Raw genomic sequence first — 20,532 nt, 5'->3', positions numbered from 1 at the left:
CACACACACACACACACACACACACACACATACACACACACACACACACACACACACACACACACATTTATACAAACTCTGACAGAGACAAACTCAGTGACATGCTTTAGAACGTGTTTTAACACTTTAATAAACATTCTTTCTCACCCCTTAGACATACACACATGCTTTCATAGATGTTGCAAATTCATGTGACAGCCCTGTCAACACTAGAGGCTGGTGAAGGAGGCGGGGCTTGCAAAATGCTGCATGCTGATTGGTCATCACCATACCAACAAGGGAGGGCCAGACTCAGAGACTAGGGAGGAGGAGCTGTGAACTGATTATAAAGCTCTCACAAGCAGCAGTTTCTGCTCTGCTGAGCTCTCACCACTGTGATTCTGTGTCTTCATTTGGTCTTTCCTGTGATCTAGCTGGCGATCCAACACTCGGGGCTCTGTAGGGACAACAGCGGGAGAGTGAAAAGGGTGAACAGTCAGACGGAGTTGTTTGTTATTCCTGTACCTTCCACCTCCCCCTTACATCTACGTGCCCTGCTGTGTGTCCATCACTGTTATCCAGCCGCCTGCGTCTTGTGGATCTATCTCTGCTGTGGGTGACCGCTAGGAAGAGAAGGGGAAACCCAAGCAAAGAGGCAGCTCACCTCCTCTGCACTCCAGGGAGCCTTCAACCCATCTCTCCATCAAATCGGCTGTAGATGACCTCTGCTCTCCTGTGAGTAATCAGCTTTGGCTGCAGCTGGATCCGATCACAGTTTTTACCAAAACATGGCAGCCTAAGGACGAGAGTCAGGGGGTCGTGAGGCAGAGATAGTGCAGCATGCTGCACACAGAGGACGAAGGTTGTTTTAATTAGATCCCTCATTAGCAAGATAAATTAATTACTTTGTTGGTGTTGAGTTTTGCTGCACTGTTTCTGCTTTCATCTCGAGGTTACCGTAATGATGTCGAGAGGTTACATCATGTCATAAATTATTAAAATCTAACGTAGGATTTTCAAAATCCTCACATTTTTGGAACCCTGGTCTCCGGTTCTGTCTTAAATGGTAGTAACAAGGTCACTCTGTTGGGCCACAATAAGGGCAGTCTTTACATAATCTGCAGTGAGTTCAACAGGTACTGATAAGATGATAGATGAGGCAGCTTTTGGCAAAAAGTCCCAGCCATTGACAGACAAACTATTGGTTCTTTATGAAAAACATGTTATATGCCTTCTTAATTTTCCTCAAATCCCCACTCACTCATCTCCTTAACATGAAATCTGACACAGGTAAACTAGGAGCTCACTCTGATTTACAGAAATCCATCTGCAGCCACTGCACACACAACACAAACACAGCAGTGTTTACCCATGAGGGCCTGTGGGTGTAATTGGGTATCTAGTGTGTGTGTGTGTGTTTGTGTGTATGTGTGTGTGTGCGCACAAGCCCTGCTTCCCTTTTCCATGTCATGCACTGTTGAATCATGCACAGTTTATTCTGCTGCCTTGCTGAAGTGCCATCACAAACACAGTCTTAGAGAGAGAGAGAAATTACACCTCTTGACGGTGCTACATGCTGTAATGCAACAAGGAAGTTTTAGTTATTTGTGTTGATAATTGATCATTAAAATGGCCTACCTACAACATTTTGTGAGGAAAAGGAGCAACATATTCTGCAGTAATGCAGAGCATCTACTTTAAATGTACAGCTAAAAAGGAGCTACGTTCATTAGGAAAAAAATGGAATATTGGTTTTGTTTCGTTTCTATTGCATTGCAATAAACACAAGGTGTAATTCAGAGTGTTTCGAGCAGAGTTAATAAAACCAGGGGCAATGACTGAAATAGGCTGTTATTTACTCTACAACTTACGGTTGTGATTAGCAAAGCAAACAGCGAAACAGGAGCAAATGTACTGTAACACGGGCCTGTTTCAAGTAGCAGTTGAAAATTCACTGATGTGAAGAGGGAGGGTGGCTGACTGAAAATAAGCCAATAGAAGCATGTTACAAGTAGGGTTTGGCAAATACCGTTCCCACATTTTGTGAAATCACATAACACAGAGCAACACAAAGTAACAAATGATTGGGAAGTGGAAATAAACTGATACATGGTTAACAAAATGTTAACATTTATATATACATGTTGGTGTTTAGCATTTAAATTAGCTAAATTAGCCACAATTTGGCCTAACTTAGACCTCTAGTTGACAGAAAAGTGCTTCCAACAGATCATTGGTTTGTGTAGAATAGGCATCAACCGGTAGTAGCAGGATAAATAAAGCAGATAACATAAGTACTGAACATGTCAAACTTCAAATTTCTTTTATATTTTCATTATTTCTATTGAAATACAATTCCCACTTGATAGCGGAAACAACAGTTCACACACACAAAAAAATTAAAGCAAAGTAATTCAAAAATGAATTAATCGGTGATGGGTAAAGTATTGAAATGACACAGGGAATGAGCATTGCACACACAGAAATTATTGAATACTTTGTGGAAAAGTCTGTTTTTGGTCACGAAAACTTCAAGAAGTTTTCTTTCTGGGAAAACTGATCACATGTAATTCATGCAAGGTGGGATTGTTCTACATAAACTGTCTTTAAATACTGGATGATATGGGGTACCTTTCTGTGTACTCTAATCCTCAGTTCTTTTTTTATAGATTTTGAATTGGATACAATTCAAGGGATTGACTGGGCATTTCTTTATTTCTCTAAACCAAAAAAAGACTTGTCTTGGCTGTGTGTTTGAGACTGTTGTTTTGCTTGGAACTCCACTCTTGTTTCATCTTGAGATTCTTAACATAATTTCCAGTACAGTTCTCCATATAACCGTCTTTCAGTAACAAAGACAAGTACCACACTCCAAAACTGAACCTAGAAAGTTTCCCACTTAATGCTAACATTTAATTTCCACAAATAAAAATGTGTTTTTTTGGTTAAAAAAAGGTTCACTGTTTTGATTACATATGCTGTAAATCAATCCACACCATGTTGTTTCCACCTGCAAACCTTTCAGTTGACAGGGCTTTTTGGGTGATGTATAAACTGTTCTTAGTCCAAACGTGGTGTGTGCAGTGAAATCCAAAGAGTTTAGGTTTGGTCTACAAGACCCTACAAGACCATGTTCTTGCAGTATTTCACCAGCTTGTCCAGATCTTCTGATGCAAACTTTAAACAAAATTCATGCATCCGTATTCATCCAGTTCATCAGTAATGGAGACTTCTGTAGTTTGTGTGCATAGGGGCCATTGTGGCTGAGTTCCTTACTTCCTTTTTCATGGAAGAATCTGTAACTTTCCAGTTCTGTCTGAAGCTTGACTGCTCTTGGCTCTCAGACAACAGTTTTGGATTACTGTTTTGACTCCTGAGTCACACTTTTTACAAGGGGCAACTGGCTATGTTTGATTATAGTGAAATGATGTTCTTTCTATTTCTAGAACAATTATTACAACAACATCTTTTGTAACTGTTCTGTAACATATTTTGTGTGAAGGTCTCTTTGCTATAGCCAATGGTACCAATAATTTGCACGGAGCAGCAGGAATTCTATCCAATTACAGACATATTTCAGTTTCTTGGCCTTTTGTGTCTTTCTGATCATCCTTTTTCTCACAAGTTTAAATACTTATCCCATGCACTATTTCACTTCATTAGACATAACTCAATTAATGGACCTATTTGTTTTAGTTTGTTTGTATATGTGAATTACTTGGGCCGTACCAACATTTAAACTTAATCCCTTTTAAATAGAAATATTAGAAATATATTTACTGAGGAAAATGTTGCAGTTTTAATACTTTTATTACCCACTAGACTAAACTTTGACTACATTAAAGTGTTCTTGTTATTATTGGTGACAATCCCCCAACCTGTTACAGAGAGGTGTCATACAATCCTGGGCATGTTGGAGAAGTAAGTACAGAAGTAATGAAAAGATAGGAAGCTAAGGAGACAGATGCTGTATCAATCTGCCTGATCAGCTGATTTGGTATCAGGTACTTATGAACCTGGAAAGCACAGGAACCTACCATCTTCAGTACTGTTTGTCTGGCTCAAAATATAACATTTCTTCTATTCTTGGTGAAGAAAGACAAACTTGTTGAGTTGCAGTTGGTCTGGGTTCCTCTTAAAGTGACTGTAGTTGGGTGTATTTAATTAATAACCTGTTGGTCTTCGATCATGCCGAGCTGCTGCTTTACCGCGAGGCATTGCAGAGGGTCAGGCTCAGTCCGGCATTATTTACAAGTGATTTATGAATTAAGCAAAGCCGCATTATGATAGTTCTGTGATACTGCTGTAGATGGTACCACGTCTGTTTATATCTGCTGAATGCTCCCGTTGCTGGATTCTATCTAAACACTTAAGATGGAGGTGTGTATAACTTTATTTTCTCATGATCAAACGGTTTTTGTTTTTTTTATATGCATATAACATTATCTCATAGCCTTCATCATTCCCATGATTGGCAATAGTTTATACCAGGACAAAGACTGGTTAGGTTCTAAAACATATCCTGAGCCTTGAACATCTCATAGAGTGCCCTCCTACTTGAGAATGGCCAAGGGAAAAGTAAGCCACCACGTAAACAAAACTTTTAAAACCATAATATGTTTGCCAGTCAGCATTAATACACCAAAACATTTTGAAAAATAAAAAATGTCTTTTAAAAAATGTATTTAATCTGGCCAAAAACTCACCGTGCATGTGGACAAAGTTTGCCAACGCAGTATAAAATGCCTGTTTCCTAAAATATATGTGTTGGTGTTTAGATTAGTTTAATCTGAGTTTTTCTGTTATGTAAGTTACATGTTAATGCATTAACACTTGATCAGTTTAGAGCACATGGTGTAATAAATCACACTATGAAACTATGAATGTTTCTAAAAGCAAACTAAGGATGCATCCTTCGGGATGATGAGGGGAACAGGATCCCCAATCTTGGAAAAGTGTAGATGTGTCCTCTTAAATAAATCATTAGTAGAACCTGTATTTTAAGCAATATGAAAATAAAAATATAATGAAAGAAATTCCCATTCATCTTGGAAAAAAGAAGCAGGAAAGGGAGACAGGGGCAGTCATGAGAGCCTGGCGGAGAGGAGCTACCTGTGTCTGTCAAGCACAAATTTACAAGCAGCCTCTGTGTGACATTGTGGTGAGTTGCCTGTTGGGCGTCTTTTGGGCTTAATTTTCATAGAGCTGGTTCATTATTTCTTTCTCAAGAACTAGCAACCTTGGCTTCCAGGCCACATTCACACAGCTTTTTTTAGGACACTGCTGTATGGGCACAGAGCGAAAGAAATCCCAAATGCTTCCACTGCTGTGTTAAAGTAAAAATGTAATAGTAATTTATCCTGAACTAAAACAGCTATACCCTCAAACATGCAGAGCTGTGCTTGTTCGTCATGTGCCATGAGTGCAGGCAGGTTCTTTTGTCTGAAGATGTGTGACACAAAGTAAGTCACAGTCGTTGGTTAGGGTTAAGCGGTTATCGATTAGAGTTAGCGTCCTCTAATTTCCTTATTTATCATCGGTTTAGTGGTAGTGAAGCTAATATGGAATTTGTGTTAGTGAACAGTGGCGGCTGGCCAGTAGGGGGCGCTCGGGCGCCGCCCCCTTTAAATCGTTTAGATAATAAATGATTTCTGAACTGCAAAGTACTTAGAAATGTATTTATTCATACTGTGTGTCCAATAGACATGTTAGAATTTATTAAAATAGTAAATACATAATTCTATGTAATTGCTCACATTGTGCACACTTCCTTTCCTATGTGCAGGGCGCCGGTCTAATGAGAATGAATGTAGGCGCAGCAACCTGGGCAAGCACGTGATCTGAGGCTGACTTTTAATTGGTTATTTAGGGTTTTCCACAGGGCGCATCGCTCTGCGTCCCGGACACACCCATTCTGTTGTGTCATTTCAATCTGAAAAACTCACACAGAAAGAAAAGGCAATTAGAAGAATTTTATTGATACAATATTTTAAGAGTTTGGCGCTCAGACCTCGGCAGGAAAAATTCACGCTGAATTATACTTCAATATGCATAAGCAGGCGTATGAGAATAGGGATATTTCCCCTCAGGTCTGAAACTGGTGGTGGAGTGGAGATACATAAAGTTTGTTCAGTCCATATGCTGAATTGTTTGAGCTAGATGTCCAACTTGATAAACACAGGTTTGCATGAACTGTCCATGATGAGCAAGCATGAAGCGACTGTGGAGAGGAAAAACTCCCCTTTGGGAAGAAACCTCTGGCAGAACCAGGCTCAGCATGGCGGTCTTCTGCCGGACCGTTTTAAGGAGTGACTGGGAATTCCATAAGAGTCCAGGAGGAATTACACTCTGATAGGGACGAGGTTGAAGGAGGACCGTAGGAAAGCCAGGCGAAGCTTGCTACGATGGTGGAGAAGGGGATGGAGGTGGGTTGAAACCGGTCAACAGAGTCCAAACCGGACACGGCGCAGCCACCGCTTGCTCGCTGAGGAGAAGGCCGAGACGAGGATGTGGAGTTCTTTTTAAGATGAACCCAGGATGCTGATTGGCTTCGAGGAGGAGCAGTTCAAAGCTGATTGCTTGTGTCGGAGGCGGATGAGTCCCTGATTGATGGAGGTAGGCAATAGAGTTTCTTCAGTCTGAATTTTCGCTTAAGCTGCATTTCAATCTGAAAAACTCACACAGAAAGAAAAGGCAATTAGAAGAATTTTATTGATACAATATTTTAAGAGTTTGGCGCTCAGACCTCGGCAGGAAAAATTCACGCTGAATTATACTTCAATATGCATAAGCAGGCGTATGAGAATAGGGATATTTCCCCCCAAAAATTGCCGAGGTCGAGGCCGGTGCGTCAAACAGGGCCGGTTGCTGCGAAGGCCTACCAAAGTTGAGTGAGATGAATGGGGAGATGAGGTGAGGTGCATGAATAGAGATGGTCAGTCTCAGGATGATACTTGGAACTGAAAGGGATGCAAAGGGGAATGTCTGAAGCGAAATACGTCATTAGTGCAATGGTTCTTGCGCTTGCCAAAAAGCAGGCTGAGAGATGATTTGGAGTTGCTGTTTAAGGTGTGGCTTGAAGCAAATGCTCCATCGGAGGCGGACAAGCCTCTGATTGAATGGAAGTAAGCAAGAGTTCTTCGGTTGTATTTCCGCCTTTAGCATCATTCAAACTAAAGACTCACAAAGAGAAAAGCGATTAGAAAAATTTATTGATACAATAGTTTAAACTTTGGCGCTTGGACCTCGGCAGGAACATAAACAGGGATTTATACTTTAACGTAGATAAGCAGATGTATGAGAATAGGGAAATTATCCCCCAAAAATGCCGAGGTCCAGGCCAGAGCGTCAGCAAGTTCAGAAGGCAGAGAGAAGGAGAAGGATGAGTAATGAAGGAGAAAAGATGTGAAAGTTTAGCAAAGAGGGCCATTGCCGCAAAGGCTTACCAAAATTTAAACAAGATGAATGGAAAGATGAGGTGAGGTTGATGGAGAGGTGGAAGGTGAGGTGAATGGTCACCTCACCTTTCGGGCTGATGCACGTGATGAATGAATGAATGATCATGGCAGGGAGCAAGGTGGGCAGCATGCAGGGGACATGGCAGCGAACCACAGGGAGCATGTCATAGAGAACGCAGGGAACCACAGGAAGCATGGCAGAGAACGCAGGGAGCATGGCAGAGAACGCAGGAGGCATGGCAGAGAACGCAGGAGGCATGGCAGAGAACGCAGGGGGCATGGCAGAGAACGCAGGAGGCATGGCAGAGAACGCAGGAGGCATGGCAGAGAACGCAGGAGGCATGGCAGGGAACACAGGGAGCATGGCAGGGAAGAGGGCGTTGCAGGGAGCATAGAAGGAAACACATGGCAAGGAGCATAGAAGGAAACACATGGCAAGGAGCATACAAGGAAACACATGGCAAGGAGCATACAAGGAAACACATGGCAAGGAGCATAGAAGGAAACACATGGCAAGGAGCATGGAAGGAAACACATGGCAAGGAGCATGGAAGGAAACACATGGCAAGGAGCCTGGAAGGAAACACATGGCAAGGAGCATGGAAGGAAACACATGGCAAGGAGCATGGCAGGAAACACATGGCAAGGAGCATGGCAGGAAACACATGGCAGGGCAGGCCGCATGGCAGGAAACACATGGCAGGGCAGGCCGCATTGCAGGGAGAGAACGCAGGGAGCATGGCAGAGAACGCAGGAGGCATGGCAGAGAACGCAGGAGGCATGGCAGAGAACGCAGGAGGCATGGCAGAGAACGCAGGGGGCATGGCAGAGAACGCAGGAGGCATGGCAGAGAACGCAGGAGGCATGGCAGGGAACACAGGGAGCATGGCAGGGAAGAGGGCGTTGCAGGGAGCATAGAAGGAAACACATGGCAAGGAGCAAACAAGGAAACACATGGCAAGGAGCATAGAAGGAAACACATGGCAAGGAGCATGGAAGGAAACACATGGCAAGGAGCCTGGAAGGAAACACATGGCAAGGAGCATGGAAGGAAACACATGGCAAGGAGCATGGAAGGAAACACATGGCAAGGAGCATGGCAGGAAACACATGGCAGGGCAGGCCGCATGGCAGGAAACACATGGCAGGGCAGGCCGCATGGCAGGAAACACATGGCAGGGCAGGCCGCATTGCAGGGAGGAGGGCGTTGCAGGGAGCGTAGAAGGAAACACGGCAAGGAGCATAGAAGGAAACACGGCAAGGAGCATAGAAGGAAACACGGCAAGGAGCATTGAAGGAAACACATGGCAAGGAGCATTGAAGGAAACACATGGCAAGGAGCATTGGAGGAAACACATGGCAAGGAGCATTGGAGGAAACACATGGCAAGGAGCATTGGAGGAAACACATGGCAAGGAGCATTGAAGGAAACACATGGCAAGGAGCATACAAGGAAACACATGGCAAGGAGCATACAAGGAAACACATGGCAAGGAGCATACAAGGAAACACATGGCAAAGAGTATGGCAGGGAAGGCCGCATGGCAGGGAGCATGGCAGGGAACACACAGGGAGCACACTGGGAGCATGCAGGAAGCATGCAAGGAGTATGCAGGGAACGTAGTGGGGAACATGAATAAATGAATGACCATGAAAGAATGAACAGAATAACAGGACAACTGCATGGCGGGACGCCTGGATGACAGGATAAATAACAGAGGATGCTTAGGGGTGATGCACATAAATTAATGAGTGACCAAGAGGGAATGAGCAGGACAGGACGCGGGCTTAATGAGACTTGAATGAGATTTGAATCCACCACCAGTATTCATAGTTAGATTACCTTTAAGATGAGCATTAGGCGGCTAAGATGAATGAAAAGTAAGAGCAGATATGTGAGGCATGCTGATGAGAGCCATCGCCCAACGATTGGGCAGCTGTTGCGCAGCTCACATCCTGAATGCTTGTTACGACCCCAAAGGTCTAGGGGTACAGGGGAGGTAACATAAAAAGCCAACACAAAAGAGTATGAGAAAAACATGTAACAATTTATTGATAAGTTGGCTATAGAAACAATATGTACACTACCAAAAAGGACAGGACATGATCTAATGACAAAAGAAACCCTAAGATGACTTAAGGCCACAAGAACTAAGGTGTTGATGCTGGAAACAGCATCAACACTAAACAAACCACAAGACAAAACCAAAACATGAAACTAGTAACACAACCAGGAATTGAAAGGCTAAAACCGAGTGCCACGGCAAATTGCCAAACGAGTGACACAGCCTTCAATACACAGGTTAACAAAGTGTCACAGAAAACAGGGGACGAGTAACACAACCAGGAGTTGAGAGGCTAAAACCGAGTGCCACGGCAAATTGCCAGACAAGTGACACAGCCTTCAATAGTCAGGTTAAACGAGTGTTACAGTAAAGCAAAAACACATCACAACAAACAAAACACAACACAACCGGCAGTGTGGCAAGCTGCTCTAAAACACAGCTGCCCTGATTGCATGGGAGAACTGAGTTTAAATAAGGAGTGCTCCACACGGATTGGTGAGGCAATCAGGCGAGTGTCCAATACAGAATGAGGATGATGACAGAAGGAAGTGGCTGAAGGTGAACTAGGAGGAGGGAACTTCAGGAGGGCTGCAAGTTTCCACAGTGGCACCAGCTGGCAGGAAGATGCAACTACACCTGCAAACATTAGAAGGAAAAACAAAACAGACAAAAAGGCCACTGGCCGTAACAATGCTGAAATAACTCTAGATGAAAGGCCACAAGATTAACGATTTCTTTGACAATTTCACGAATCTGCAAACCAACTGTTTTTAGAATCCTCCAAAACTTACGGATGCACATCTGTAAAATTTAACGCATCTACAGACAAAAAGACATTATAGAAAGTGTATTTCAAATCCAGACGAGAAGCAAGCCACACCAGAAGGAAAGTTCAGAACGGCAACTCTTAACCAGAGTATCCTGTTCAAGGAGGGAAGGAAACGAAATTAGTGAGTTCAAGCTTTCTGGAAATAAAAACGTGACTCTTAAAATGATGCACCTGCGAGATTGAGGTGACCGAGCGAGGAAAGCAGCTGACGCTCAGAAATAACTGATATGAAACTGATATCTCGAGAATTCGAGAGCTTGTCTGCAGGCAAAAACCATCATGGAACTATGTTAAGATCAATACGTAGAACTCAATGCAGGCTGACAGGTTTAGTTTGAGAAAACAACTGGGAATAGTGAAAAGAATATCTATAAGAAGAAAACATCCAGAAAATGAAGGACCATTAAACACGGGTAACACTTCTTAAGACATAATCGATAATGTTTGCTTAGCTCATAAATGCGTAGAATGCCAAACGCATACCAATGCTGTTATGAATCGATTAGCTTATTTAGAACATAGCTTATTCCATGTTGTTTGGATGAATTTAATAATTTAATTCAGATTCTGCACTGCATCCTGCTAACTGATGATCTCGTTGCTTAGTAGCTTTAGTTAGCCTCACGCCTGCAGAGAGGATCCGTAATTGAAAATAGTATCAACCAGACAACAGCACCTTCAGTGATGCTCTCCGGATATTCATCTTGAATGAATTCTTGAACCTAAAAGAAGAAATAGACAACCCCTAAATACATGAGCAAGTTGCTGTTAAAGATCGCCCAATACTCAAACCATCCCCACAGCCATCCGGACGTAGGGTCCCAGCTGACATTCAGACAATACCTACAAACAAAAACCTTAAATAACTTTAACATGTATAATTTGACAACACCTGAAGAATCGATTGGCAAAACATTGAAATGACAAGAGTGACAGAAGTGGCCTGGTCAGCACAAATGAGAAGTCTGAACCCAATACAGACCAGTCCAAGCGGATGCCAAATTGCACCAGAGTTGCAGCGGTTTAATAACGATTGGTATCAATTGCTGAATTTAAAACGCACTTCATACTCCAACCAGTAGGTGGCAGCAATGCCACCACGAGCCCGGTGGCTACCGGCAACACCAGAAGAAGAAGAAAACGAAAACAAACAGTAAAATGAAACACGTTCGCCTGAATAGACGGTATTCCTATGGCAGGAGGATTTCAGGATAAGTTATCTTAGCTTGAATCCAGTCTCTTGAATCCAGTCAACAGAGTCCAAACCGGACACGGCGCAGCCACCGCTTGCTCGCTGAGGAGAAGGCCGAGACGAGGATGTGGAGTTCTTTTTAAGATGAACCCAGGATGCTGATTGGCTTCGAGGAGGAGCAGTTCAAAGCTGATTGCTTGTGTCGGAGGCGGATGAGTCCCTGATTGATGGAGGTAGGCAATAGAGTTTCTTCAGTCTGAATTTTCGCTTAAGCTGCATTACTGGTAGAGTGTCAGTACTGGCTAATTTTTTTAAAAACATTGTGTGATTGGACAATCCCCGATTCGACTCATTAGTGCAGCTGCAGTTCGTTAGGTTGATTCACGTTAACGTTTGCAAAGTGGAATAGTTTCAAAATGAGAGAAAATTCAGTTTTGTCTTTACAAAAAAATGCTTTTACAAAGCGTTCACTTGAAGAAAAAAACAGGATAAAGGAGCTTGGACCGGATTGTCTTAATTTACAAATTCAGCAGCAGGCAAGTGATCTCTCCACTCCATGGTTGGACAAAGCAGTGTAGGTAGTAGTCAGCCAGTGAAGAAGCGTCGGACACTCTGTAGAAGACCATGAAAGGATTGCTGCAGAGGTGAGTTGTTGTGGAAAATCACTGTTACACTGGTTTATAGTAATGTTATTTAATATATTAGGAAGATGTGCGTTGTAGTTAGAAATACCTTTAGTTGTGTCTATGCTGTGTAGGTATGTTGATATAATGTTTGTCAGCAAGATATTTTATTATTTAAGTTGTACTGAAGTTTATGGGTAATGGAGAATAAAACATTTGGTTACTGAATTTTGTATAATCTTGTCCCACAAAAATGCTGTAACACATTTCATAACACAGCCTTAAAAAATGGCAGCAAATGTTATTAAAATCAGGAAAACAATCTAGAAGAAGTCTTTTCAGAAACTGTCACGCTCTTGAAGATCCTCATCACCACACCCATGACCACAGCAGAAGCTGAAAGGTGCTTTTCAACTCTGAAAAGAATCAAGACTTTTCTGAGAAACTCAATGACTCAGGACAGGCTGAATGCATTGGCCATGTTGTCAATGGAGAAAAGACTAGTAACAGAGATGACTGACTTTACCAAGAATATAATTGAGAAATTTGCTGGGCAGAAGAAAAGGAGGGCAAAATTCATGTTCAAATAGTGCTATTTTTTAAGATTTGTTTTGTTTGTTTTTCATTTGTTTGTTTGTGTGCGCCCCCCTCAGTTTTTTTAGCACCAGTCGCCACTGTTAGTGAAGCAAACTTTTTGGGTAGTTGTGACCACCACTGACTATTAGTGTGATTAGTAAATAAGTTTTGCCATGCTATTTTAATGATGTTATTTGTTATTCAGTATATTGGTTACAGTGCATATAAAACATTGCATTCAGTGTTGTTTTCGTCAACGGCGACGTTGAAGAAATGTTTTGTTGACGGAACTTTTTTTATGACGATAAGATGATGATGAGATAAACATGGCTCATTGATGACTATAACGTGACGAGACCTGTGTGAAGTTTTGTTGATGAAAATGTTAGTGGGTGGTCTGCCAGACGTTCAACATTTCTGCCTATTGTGCGTGTAAATAGTCAGTCAAAAAAGCTGCAAAGCTGCTCCATCCTATCCTTGCTTGGTCACGCCCCAACCCCCGAGTTTACTAATTCATTGATGGACCACGATAGCTGCGGTACATTCTACAAATGAGCTTGGTGGTTGGAAATTACGGAAAGGATCTATGGAAATACTTTAAATATGATCCATCCAAAAATGTAAAAACTAATGTATTTTAGAGGGAGACGACAGTAAATATGGACGCAAATTAGATGTGAAACTACCACAAAACTTAAGCAGCACCTGAAGGCTCATCATGCTGATATTCTCTCAAAGGTAAGTTACTATAAATCCTGTTACGATAGAAGATAGAAACAATACAATTTGACAGTCAAGCTTCTAATAAATTTCATATTAAACTTAAAGTTCTTGCTATAACTCCTGGTGCAGATTGCCTGCTAACTTCAGGCCAACAGTGGGTTAGCTGGCCTGACTTCAGCTTGTATACATGTTACCGTTGTGTATAGAGCATACAGGTGTGGGGAGCAAATGTAATGCATTATTATATTCTAACCCATGTTTAAGTGACTGGCTGAAAAACAAACTCAACAGTAATGCAGATACATACATTTTTTGGCCATTGCTCATTAAAAAGAGTAAAGAAAGACTTAAATACAGGGTGGGGGCAGTCATGTGGTTTATACATATATGTATATATTTCCTATATATATATATCCTCCCAACCAATCACAAACTCAGGAAAGCTCCATCAGCCTTCAGAGAGTTAGAGCGCACGTGTTCTTTTTTTTTTCTTTTTTAACACTTGAATAAAGGGTTGTGTTTGGGTCCATTTATTTAAAAATAGGTAATTAACCAACAGCATAAAATGTCCAGGGCTGCACTTAAAAAAAAAAATTAAAAACAAAATTATATTTTTTTATATTTGTCCATATCAATCAATATGATTTCTATTTTATTGATATGCTTTTTTCTATATCGTCCAGCCCTAATATATATATACATGTGTGTGAGTTTTAAGATATGATGCTTACATTTGATTGTTTTGTCTTCACCTGTAGACCTTTACAGATGGTGCACTTAGAGTACAGAGATGGAGAATACCCTTTTTTTTTTACTAAAATTGACTAAAAGTAGACTAAATCCACATTGAAATGGATAAAGCTATTGCATATAGAAACAGGTAAATGTGACAAAGAAGCAATAAGCATTTTCATCAAGCACATTAACACTAAAACTAAAATGGTTGCCAAAAACAACACTGATTGCATGTCACTGGAGCTTTGCCAGCCGCCCCAAAAATTGCTCTTGAGAAATCTCTTGTTTATTGCCACCTGTCTGTGATACTGACTGACATTGTCTGTGATAAAAAAGATATACTATCTTTTTATAAGTGACTGTGCTTTTAGATTGCCATCCTTGCTGCTATTTTTGCATTGCATGACCAATTTCTTTGTTGTGCTACCATGCACACCGACACAAGTTTAGCAACAGCAAACAGCTTAAATAAGAGTGTGAATGGGTGGCACACGGTGTGTTAAAACTATATTTAGAAGTGTAATAATTAAGAGTTTTAGAATACATCACTGGGTTTTGGACTTGAATTCCAAAATGTGGACAAATCCTCAAGTATTGTCATAAATATATCTGAAACCACATTTATTAGCTTGCTTAGACTGTACTTTTGAGACTTTTTTAAAACTTGGATTCTAGTGTCAGGTCATAGAAAACAAGCACAGGGGTTGTACCTCAAATAAAGCATAATAATATATCACAGGACTTGGTCAGTGACAGCAGATTCTGCTGAGATTTAGATCTGTTTTTCCTGTTTTGTGCAGCAACTGAGGGAACGACAATAGTGTTTATATAAGAGGCTTATTAGCATGTGTGTGAATCATCCCGCAGCCCCAGGCCCACTCAATCATGGTAATGTGAAGACCAACCTGGCTGTGTTCAACAATTGCTCTGGCACTGTCATTGAACACTGCTTAGAGGGGTACAAAAACATTTGGTCAAACTCACCAAACGGAAGGCTGTTGGCGTGTCATAAGTCTCACAGCTTCTGTGAAGGAAGATGCTATGAAACTGCTGTGAAATTGCTCAAACCACATACAGCAGAGGCCAAGTTCTAGTCATTGAGCTCATATCCACGAGAATACATATCGTCCAGTGTCTTGGAAAGGTTTTCACAACCCTTGAACCTTCTTTCAAAATTTGTATCATAACAACAGCAACATTCAAAGTGCAGTATTCAGATTTTGTGTGATAAATCTATACAAGGTAATACCTGATTGGAACTTGGAGAAAAATGCTAAGTGATTTTTACATGATGTACAAATACAAATCTGAAAAGTGTGGTAGGTATTTTTTATTTATGCCCCAGCAGAGTCAGTCAGTTTCAGCTGTGCATGTCTATACAACCTTTGTACATCTAAATACTGAAATAATTGCCAATTATTTTATACAAAAAACAGTTCAACATCAGTCAGATTATATGTTGGGTGTCTACAAACATCATTTTCAAGTTGTGCCACACACTCTCAACTGAATATAAGTCCGGACTTTGACTTAGGCAAAGTTATAATTGAATGATTTAGATAGAAGCATTTTTGTGTGTAAGATTGGCTGTGTGTTTTGGGTTGCTCTGATGTAAGGTGAACACCCGGCCTAGAGTCAAAAACTCTAACAGGCTTTCTTCATGGCATTGCTAAGGTGGGCTAATGTGACCAAATTCTGACAATTTTGGCTCTGTCTGTGTTTTTCTTTCTCATTTCTTACTTAATTAGTTTAACCTGTATTCTTTATAGCTACAAAAAAAAAAAAAAAAAGAAAAGCTGGACCAAATTTTGCCCCTCCAGGTTTCTTGTAAATTTGGCAACAAAAACTGTGGTTCCTGGAGAAGACCAGTGTAGAATGGAATGGATTAGATGTTTTTAAGTGCCAGCTATACAGCCAATCTGAAAAACAATCGCATCATCCCCTACAACTGCCAAAAACGATCACCAGACAAATAATACATCCATAGTAGAACAGTCTCTTGTTAGCATATATCATGCTTCGTGGATCTTTAGAGTCATGTTCTGGCCTAAACAGCTAGCAGAAGGAAAGCTTCCATTGTCACAACTTCATTGTCCATCTGATTAGCTAAAAATCTTACAGAATTCATGTCAGTCTGTCCAAAGTCATCTGTCCAGCAAGTGTTTATTAATGACAACCAATCAACTTCATATGCCAACCTTTGTGTCTGCCTGTTGTTTACAGTTGTTGTCAGAACCTGTTATGACCCATGACAATGAGTGACCTGGATGTTCACTATTTAGAAAGTGTTTTTTTTAAGCAGGCTTTACAAAACCTCCTACTTTTAAAATCTAGTGTGCAGATTCAAAATTCCATTACACTGATGTTTTTATTAGAATCAATATGTAACTGCTGATGAGCATTTAGTGCAAGAAAGTTTTGTCAACACCGCCCAGGAAGTCCTCTAATTAGTTACATTAAAAAGAAACACACCTGAGCACAAATTATATTAGATTTATCCAAGATTCCTAAAAAGCATTTCTGTTTTATTTGGTTTTCATTATTAACTAGCTTCTCCTTAAGCCAGCTGCAGGATATCATAATAGCATGGAACACGTAAGTAAAACACGTTCCAAATCTGAAACATCCAGGAAGAACATCAAAAATAGGACTTTCAGGAACAATATAATAACAAGGAAGGTCTCACCATCACACAAGGTCATACTGTGTTACTGTGAGCATTAAAAGATATGTCTTCTACATCAGTCATCCTTGACTGAATTTAATTCTGAAAATAAAATACATCAAAACAAAGAGCTTCAAATGTTGCAGAGAATATTCCCTTCACTCAGTCGCATCACGCTTCAAAGGATGCCTGCAGGTGGGTGGCCAGCAGATTCACAGTTGAGCAGCCCTGCTAATTTCTGTGTTGCAATTATTCATCCAATCTTAGGCAATTGTTGGTTTCAGAATAATGATAAAAAAAAATGTTTTTTTAGGGTACACAAGAAATAACAGGCAACGTTAAGCACTGAAAAGCTATTTGATGACTAGCCGGGCACCCTTTAGTCAACAACTTGATTACAACCATGGAGAACCAGTGTGGTCATTTTCGAGCTCAGCAGTGTTTTTAGTTGCTTCTCTAAAGTGCTTCCAAAAGTGGTTTTCTCGCAAGTTGCTTTTTAAGTTCTCCAGCTGTTATTGCTTGTGATTCCTCGGCTTTCGCTCTCACTTGACCGCACCTTCATTATGTACATAATGAGGCATATGTAAGCGTTGAGGTAGGCTGTTATCTAAAGAACTCACTGGCAAAAACATAACCAGAGTGCTAAAAAGAACTCCCAACAAATCTCAGTAATTACACACAGAAGGTGATGTAATCTATTCTGACAAAGGTAAAGGCCTGAAACACTTGGAAGCAAAGAGGAAAATACAAACAGATTAAAAAATCTACTGGTTTCCACCTACAAAACTATCATCCATTGTAACGTTTGCTAACACTTTCCTTACTCCAACGACCAAACATTTTGTTCAAAGTGCATACATCCTTAAAAACGCACCTGTCACATGAAAAATCCAGCTCTTCTTATGTACATGTCATGTAATGGGCAGAGTGATTTGCATTATGTACAGTCAATTCAAACTTTAACAGAAAGCAATTAAAACTTCAACAATGTAACTTCAACTTCTTTGTACAAATAGTGTTTTTTTTACTATATTTGTGAACCTGACATCCTTTGAAAGGCAAAAGTGTCATGCAGCTTGGAGATTATGGACCAAAGTGCAAACAGGAACTAGGAAGGTGCATGATGAGTGGAGTTATTTCATATTAAACAAAGAAACTCCCACAATGCCAAAGAGCAGGAATGGAATATACCGGGCATAGAGAAAACAGGGAGGTATGAGGCACAAAACCATGAAGGAAAATAGAGGAATCACCATAGAGCAGAGAGAACCAGTGAGTATACAATCATATTCAATATTTTTTTTATATTATTAGAAAGTTCTTTATTCCAGTAACTCAATTCTCTAAGGCAACCGTGTTAACAGACTGTTGATGTTATAAAGTCTTTATTTCAATTAATTATAATTTTTTTTCCACCTAAAAACACAGTATTTAAGAATAAAATATTGCACCAGACCAATAAAATAGTAACATCTGTCAGACAGAGATGGGGGGGCACAATGAAAAGTATGTTTAATACTGGCTTAAAGTTTTTGTTTTTTTTCCTCAAAAGGTACTTTTAATCTGACAAGCCTCTTTGGAATGCATATTCTAATTTATTGACCATGACTTTATAGGCAGAGGCAGAGTGTAGAAAAGAGGCAGAAGACAGGTGAAAGTAATCAGAGGAAAATAGGAGCAGCTGAGAGCAATGAGGGCAGCGAGCTGGAGGAGAATACTGAGAATACTGATCAGACAGGGTGGAAACACTGGGAGAAAAATCTAACCAAATATATGAGAACAGAATAAAGTGCACAAAGGAATGAACCAACAAGGCAACAACCAGCAAAAAAATTAACAATAAAATAAGGAAACACAGGCAGAAAATACCACTCAAACACCTAGCACCCACATATCATAACAAAAAGTGCCAAATGACACATGAAACACCCTGTTTACAGTGCCTTGTGTTTAGCCAAACTCAAACTTCAACGTACTCTATTAGAGTATAATTGGCCCCACTGTCAATACTTTGAGCAATCTTTTGCTGTAAGTGCAGCTGCAACCCTTAAGGGATGCATATGTATCCACATTTACAGACAGACTTAGTTGCTTTCCTTCTTATCAATTTGAGTTTTTCCATCATTCTCAACTAGCTTTATGTCTAGACCTGGCTGTATCTTCACCATTACTGTACTACTAAAAGCGGAACTGCACCCCAATCCCAAATCTTTTGCACCTATAAAATAGAACAGAATAAATAGAACATCATAGAATAGAAATACCTTTATTCTACAATAATAGGGAAATTTAGAAATGACAGTGGCAAAAACATGTTGACAGAATACACCAGTTACAAGCTAGATTGAGTAATATGAATTAAAAAAAAATAATTTAAAGCTAAGTTGCAAAGCATAAGAATTTAACCAGAAAAGGGAAAAAAAACAACATTGTTAATTAATAATAAACAATCATGTATTCAGGCATACATTGAGTACAATTTGCAGTAATCAAGTTAAATAGAGGAAAGACAGCAGCCCTGCAACATAGGGGATGACTACTGGTTTGGGTTTAGCGTCCTTTCTTTTCACCCAATGGTTGGCTGGAGTCCCATTTAGGATCCTTTTCTGCTTTAAAGAAAGCCCATTTGGGAAAACCACATTGTTCCTGGACCTTTGATGTGTGTGATTTCTCCTCCCTGGCTCCATGGGTAAAAGCCCGGCCACCAGACGCTAGCCAACGTGCCCCACCTCCAGGCCTGGCGGTGAGGGAAGCCATCAAGCTGAAGAAGGAGTCCTACCTGGCCTGTGGGACTCCGGAAGCAGCTGATGTATACCGGCAGTCGAAGCGGCAGGCGGCTCGGCTGGTCGCCGAGGCAAAAACTCGGGCGTGGGAAGAGTTCGGAGAGGCCATGGAGAAAGACTTCCGTACGGCTTCGAAGCGATTCTGGTCCACTATCCGGCATCTCAGGAGGGGGAAGCAGTGCGGTACCAACACTGTTTATAGTGGGGGTGGTGTGCTGCTGACCTCGACTTGGGACGTCGTGCGTCGGTGGGCAGAATACTTCGAAGACCTCCGTAATCCCACCAACATGTGTTCCATTGCGGAAGCAGCCAGAGGACTCTGGGTCGGGTTCTCCCATCTCTGGTGCTGAGGTTGCCGAGGTTGTTAAAAAGCTCCTCAGTGGCAAGGCCCCGGGGGTGGATGAGATTCGCCCTGAGTACCTTAAGGCTCTGGATGTTGTGGGGCTGTGTTGGTTAACGCGGCTCTGCAGCATTGCGTGGACATTGGCGGCAGTTCCCCTGGATTGGCAGACTGGGGTGGTGGTCCCCCTAATTAAAATGGGGGACCGGAGGGTGTGTTCCAACTACAGAGGAATTCTCTGTAGTTAAGCCTCCCTGGTAAGGTCTATTCAGGGGTTCTGGAAAGGAGGGTCCGTCGGATAGTCGAATCTCGGATTCAGGAAGAGCAGTGTGGTTTTCGTCCTGGCCGTGGAACACTGGATCAGCTCTACACCCTCAGCAGGATCCTGGAGGGGGCATGGGGGTTTGCCCAACCAGTCTACATGTGTTTTGTGGATCTGGAGAAGGCATTTGACCGTGTCCCCCGAGGGATCCTGTGGGGGGTACTCCAGGAGTATGGAGTACTGGGCCCTATAATAAAGGCTGTCAGGTCTCTATATGACCGATGTCAGAGTCTGGTCCGCAT

The 20,532-nt window shown here is 41.3% G+C and overlaps 1 protein-coding gene across 5 annotated transcripts in view; it reads left to right on the top strand.

The window, feature by feature from the left end:
* The first annotated feature begins 318 nt into the window (after nucleotides 1–318).
* The window catches only part of cdk18 (cyclin dependent kinase 18), a 117,856-nt gene continuing 97,642 nt past the window's right edge, over nucleotides 319–20,532 (top strand). For 3 of the 5 annotated variants that reach the window (XR_004930585.1, XR_004930584.1, XM_036134658.1), the window contains exon 1: nucleotides 323–714. The gene's annotated coding sequence lies outside the window, so the exon portion shown is untranslated. Of the gene's footprint in view, nucleotides 715–20,532 lie in introns of all 5 variants that reach the window. The other 2 variants (XR_004930583.1, XM_036134657.1) reach the window with 2 other exon arrangements.

Source organism: Fundulus heteroclitus, unplaced genomic scaffold (assembly GCF_011125445.2).
Source record: "Fundulus heteroclitus isolate FHET01 unplaced genomic scaffold, MU-UCD_Fhet_4.1 scaffold_88, whole genome shotgun sequence".
In the NCBI taxonomy this organism is placed as follows: domain Eukaryota; kingdom Metazoa; phylum Chordata; class Actinopteri; order Cyprinodontiformes; family Fundulidae; genus Fundulus; species Fundulus heteroclitus.
The sequence above is the reverse complement of the archived record's forward strand: the minus strand, read 5'-3'. Positions and strand labels throughout refer to the sequence as shown.